Source organism: Pteropus medius, unplaced genomic scaffold, assembly GCF_902729225.1.
Source record: "Pteropus medius unplaced genomic scaffold, Ma_sr-lr_union100, whole genome shotgun sequence".
Classification (NCBI taxonomy): Eukaryota; Metazoa; Chordata; class Mammalia; order Chiroptera; family Pteropodidae; genus Pteropus; species Pteropus medius.
In genome coordinates, this window is record NW_024354502.1 from 3,223,933 (window position 1) to 3,229,521 (window position 5,589).

General features: G+C 47.5%; 1 long non-coding RNA gene across 1 annotated transcript; it reads left to right on the plus strand.

Moving 5' to 3' along the window:
* The first annotated feature begins 346 nt into the window (after nucleotides 1–346).
* On the plus strand, nucleotides 347–5,188 carry LOC120595498 (uncharacterized). The gene is made up of 3 exons (XR_005650878.1): nucleotides 347–467; nucleotides 4,347–4,512; nucleotides 4,933–5,188. It is a non-coding gene; the product is annotated as an uncharacterized LOC120595498 (long non-coding RNA).
* Nucleotides 5,189–5,589: the final 401 nt, after the last annotated feature.

Consider the following 5,589-nt stretch of genomic DNA (forward strand, 5'->3'; position numbering starts at 1 on the left):
AATTACCTGATTTTGTCTCTTTCTCCCTGATGAAACCATGAGTGTCTTGAAGCCAGGGACTAGAGTTTATTCATCTCAGTATCCTCCATGACTCATACAAGGCCTAGCTTAAAACACACACACACACACACACACACACACACACACGACGCACGCAGAGACGCCACTCACGCCGCACATTAACACAAACTTAGTTGTTTCTCTATAGATGTTCAAAAAAGCATCGAAATGCCAGCCAGATCCACCAAATATGGGATTTTCTTGACCCTAGAAGTCACTACCGGGATTTCTAGACTCACTCTCATGGTCCACTTCACTTTCTTAGGGGTTCCCCTAGTGATCTTAAGAACATGGCCATGAAAACTCATGTGACATGCCTTATGCATACAGAACCACCACCTTAAAGAGGCAGCAGTGATTCACTCAGACACATCACTTCACCTGTTCCATCTTCGGATCCCTCATCTGTAAAGTAGCAATATTAAAATCTACCTTCTTGGGTTATGTGAGTTTTAGCTTTATCGTTAAACACAAAACTTTGAAGCTAGATTGCCTGGGTGCCAATCCTTACTAAGCTACTCACAAGCTGTGTGACTTTGGGCAAGTTAATTAACCTCCCTGTGTTGGTAAGAAATTAACATCCACAAAATTCATAGAGCAGTGCCTGGCACAGAATAACTATTACCCATTAGTATTCTATGAGGATCAAATGAAATACAATTTGTACCTATAAAATACAATGTTGGTTATTACCATGATGACTTAATATCATTATAATTAAACCATTTTCTCTGGAAAAGAGCAGCTTAACCCTGAGGCTTCAGTGGGTACTATTAAATGATATATTTAACTAAAATATGAAAATTCAAACTTTCATTGTTGGCTTCTTTAATTTGCTTTAAAAACAAAAGACATTTTCAACCCTAACATTTACTTTGAATGACTCACGTATGAGAACTGAGGTTTTCCCCATAGTTCCTAAAATCTGTAAGCCAGAAACCTAGGGCATTACGTGTTTCCCCAAACACAGGCTGCGGGCAGACTGGGCCAGAGACAGCAAAGGAAATGTCTGAGAAGTGGGCAGTGCCCTCCGGTGAGTGTGGCATTCTCTGCTGAGGCTGTTGTCCCCTGGGGCTTCACACTCAGGACCAAGGCACACTCTGAGGATGTTACGGCAATGGGGACGAGAAGACTGAGTCTCTCTGTGACCAGGATGTTGGCCAGGCAGCAGGGGATTTGAAAGCGAAGTTCCAGAGGAGTTAGCAGGATAGGCAAGAGCAAGGTTTCAGAACAGCTGGGTGAGGCCTGAGGTGTGCCAGAACCTGATCTCACCAGAACAAGCCACTACCTGAAGCAGCACAGAGCTTCAAAGGTGCCAGCCAAGAAGAAGGTCCCAGAGGGGAAACCAGGCTTCCGATGTTGGCAAGACCGAACATCCAAGTGTGGAGGACCGATGGGCCACAGAAGGGTCAATTACAGAGCTAAGAGCTAGTTTAGAATTGGGCAGTGATGGGTTCAGAGCCGGAACAGAGCAGTCAGCAGGAAACACTGAAGAGATTCGCTAAAACCTTACAGGGCAGAGGAATGCTCCGGGGTACTTGTTAAAATGCAGATTGCCAGGCCCTGCCCTCAGAGAGTCTGAGTAAGGCCCCTGGATGGTGTCTGGAAATCTACATTTTTAACAATCACCTAGATGATTATGACATAGAGGGTTCATGGACCACATTTTGAGAAAGCAGTGAGGTCTATTTTGCCCCAAGGGTCCAGGGTGTGGCCTCTTGGTAGAAGTGTCCTGTTGGGTTAGGTGGCCTTGAGCACCCAGGGGTTGACAATAACCGGTAGGAAGTCAAAGAAAGACAGGCAGGAAAAACAAACCAACAACCGCCCTATTCCCTGGACAGCTGCCTGTCTCTTCTGTGCCTTCGTATGAATCCAGTAAAGATGCCTTTTGTGGCAGAGGAACTTGACAAAAGCGCCCATTCTTCTGGTTGACCAGAAGCCAGACCAAAGCTTTGGGAGCAGAATTCAGTCCCCACTTGTCCCTTGGTTGGGAGGCCTCATAGGACCTGAGACAGTGGGTGTGGGTGGCCCTTTGGTCCTCTTAGTCCCTGACAAGTAGCACACACAGGAGCACAAGTAGGAAATGCCGATAGGGCTGGAGAAGCACAGAGGCAAGAGTCCATGTTCTGGACTCAGTCGCGACTGAGCTCGAGTTACTCAATGGCCACACAACCAGGAGTACGTTTCCTCCCCTCTTACTACAACTCAGGGACTTCGCGTGTAAAACAGAATCACACTGTCGCCTACCAGTGAGACAGGATCAGAGCCAAGGTAGCCATTTAACGACTGTCAGAAACTTTTGGTGAATATCAGTAGCCCCCAGCGACCACAAGAGGGTGGGTGGGCACGCTGTGTCTTCTCCCTCATAACCTCACCACCAGGAGGGATGTTATAATGAAAGCAAGTATGAGGAGATGTTGTGCCACAGACAAACACAACTAGCAGACAGACACAAAATACAGCTGTTGGGGAGGTCAAAATACGCTGGGGGAGGTCTCAGCAGTCTATCCCTAGGCATCCTCCAAGCATCACACAAGTAAGTTCTCTCTAAGGTCCATGAGGCCAAGGTGCTGGCAGATTCAGTGAGAACCGCTTCCTGGCTTGCAGATGGCCAGCTCCTTGCTGTGTCCTCACGTATGGAGAGAGAGCGAGCTCTGGTCTCTCTTCCCCTGCTTACGAGGACACTGAACCCATCGTGGGGGCCCCACCCTCGTGACCTCATCTAAGCCTCATCACCTTCCCCCAAAGGCCTTGCCTTTAAAGACCATCATCTTGGGGAATTGGGGCTGCAACATCTGAATCTTGAGTAGACGTGAATATTCAGTCCATGACACATGGTGTCTTTATTTGCTATTTAAAGTCGCACTCCTTCCTGCTTGGGGATACTTTCTGGGCATTGCAGACCCCGACAGGTGCCCGGGGGCCTGCCCTCTGACTTGGTGCATGGAGCACACGCATCCCACCCAACGCCACACCCTCTCTCAGCATCTGCCAGGGAAAAGGGCAGCAGTGGTCACTGAGTAGGGGCAGAGGAACGGGCATCCAAGAACCCATCCCAGGCAGGTGGGAGGTAACTGGAAGTAGGACCCCATGGGAGCTGAGGCGTGCATTATTGTCCCTGGGGCACGCATTATTGTGTCATCAGAATTCACTATCATAACACAAAATCAAAGTATTTGAAGACATACCTGCAGAGCATTAGCCCCAAGCATGGTATCTCCTCCTGTGTGCAGGGCCCTGTGTGACCATACGGATCACCTGCCCTGATGCTGGAACTCAGAAGACTCAGGTGGAGGGAATCCGGCATTGCTAAGGGAATTCACTAACACCAAAAAATCAATAGCAGGGCACCTAGAACAGCATCTTACCCTTAACTGGTGCTGAAAAATATTTAGCACTGGGATTTTGAAGGTTCAAAACTATTTAAAATAGGCCTAGATATAGAGAATCACGAAAAATTCATACAAAATCCAACAGTCTAGATAAGGTTTTCTCAGCCTCAGCCCTGGTGACATTAGAGACCGGGTGATTCTTTGTTGTGGGGGCACTTCTGTGTATTATGGGATGTTTAGCAGCATCCCTGATCTCTGCCCACTACATGCCAGTAGAACTCCCCTTCCCTGCTCCATCATGACAATTAAAAACGTCTCCGGGTATTGCCTAATGTCCTCTGGAGGGCAAAGTTGCCCCTGGCAGAAAACCACTGGTATAAAATGTGGCACTTTGGGGTTATTTTGTTTATGTTTGATGAGCAAGTTATAGATTGTACTCAAACGTTAAAAAGTTAAATTCTGGTGGGTGATTTATATGGCATTTAAATTTTTTTAAACTAAAATCTGTGCCAAACCTACTATGCCTTTATTATCCGAACACGTGGCATCCTGCATCAGCAGATGACAGTAAGTGGAGAGAGGTTATCTTTTGGGGGAGGAAGTGAGGACTACCTTTCAGAACATTCAACAAATACTCACTGATGGGACTGCCATATAATCAACACTTGATTACCAAGGTTTGGAGGGAAGCAGATGTGTCTATATCCAGAAAAAACAGATTATGCAAAAATCACTTCTGTTTGGCTCGGGGAAGCATGCTGTGTTTTCGTGTTGGTTTGTTTTTGCTGCACATCAATCTAACTGGGTTTTGTTTAGGCCGATATTGAAATAAAACAGAAGCCATCTGGGCTGGTCAGAATCTGAAATTCAGAAGGAAGACAGAAGGTCAACAATTTTGCATTTTACCAAAGGAACATTAGTGAACTAAATTCTCTTCTCTTCTACTTTTTGTAGCCTTGGTTATCACTTCCTAGAATAAAGAGAAGGCGAAGAGAGTTGAGATGTGATGGACAGTACTGGTGGCCCAGCCAGAACCCCACATATATCTTGGAACAGCCAGTTGTCTGTGCCTGTCTCCGACATCTGTAGGCTCACTGAGCACACCTATGGCTTTCCTCAGGTAATGGTCAAATGTGGGACAGTTCCTTTGACTTGAGCTGGGAGAAATCCTGACGTGTAATTCATGCTCCCGAATTTCCCATGGCATCAGGGTGAGGTTGGGACACTGGCTGAAATCACACCCATACCTCTCTTCTTCCCCTCCCCCACCCTGCCTCCTCCTTGCCTTCACTCACTTCTCCTGGGAGCTCTTTCCTGATGGATTAGATCTCAGGTCTTTGGCCTAGGCTCTGCTTCTGGGAGGAACTGGCCTAAGACATTTCCTTTACCCGCAAGACCAGGAGGGAAATGTGGCTTGTGCAGGTCTACCCAGCTGGGCCTGGGCCACCCAATCAGATCACAAAGACATGATTTAATTGCACGGCGCCAAAAAGACCTAGGGTTTTCAAATATTTTCCCATTTTTCAAAAACTGTGTACAGCCAGAGCCAAAAGGGCTGCCCAGAGAAGGACGAGAAGGACTCTGGGGTCAAACCGAAGAATCCGACTACTTGGAGTTCAGTCAGAAACTCGTGTCAAGGGAAGAAGACAAGCTATGAACCAGGGGCCCGAAGCATGGGGAGTGGGCACCAAGGAAACCATCAGGCTCGAACCCAAACTGAGAAGGCCGGCTAGTGACCGAGCGGGCGTGCAACCCCAGTCTGCTGACCCCAAGTTCATTGCTCTTTCTCTTCTGCCCTGTCCTGTGCATAGTGGGATGTCCGGCAACATCTTTTATAGGATCACAAGAGCAGTATGGTGTCGTGGTTTGGGAGCCAAACAAGTGGTTTTGAAGCCAGACTCTGCTTATACAACAACAGACAAGAGGGTTAGGTGATGGACACCCCTAACTCTCAGATGTGACCGAGAAGATGTGAAAAGCACCTATGTCATGGTCGTGGGGAGAGCATGAGGTCATACGTGTGCAGTGGTTAGCACTGGACTGGCAAAAACGAGTAAATCTGAATAGATAAATGAATGAAGAAAACGAAGGACGACCTGAGTGGGTAATAATCGGACATTAACGGGCTGTACGTCGCAGAATATCCAGATTCGAAAACCGCGTGGCAGCTGACGCATTCCCTGGCCCACCTGCGGGG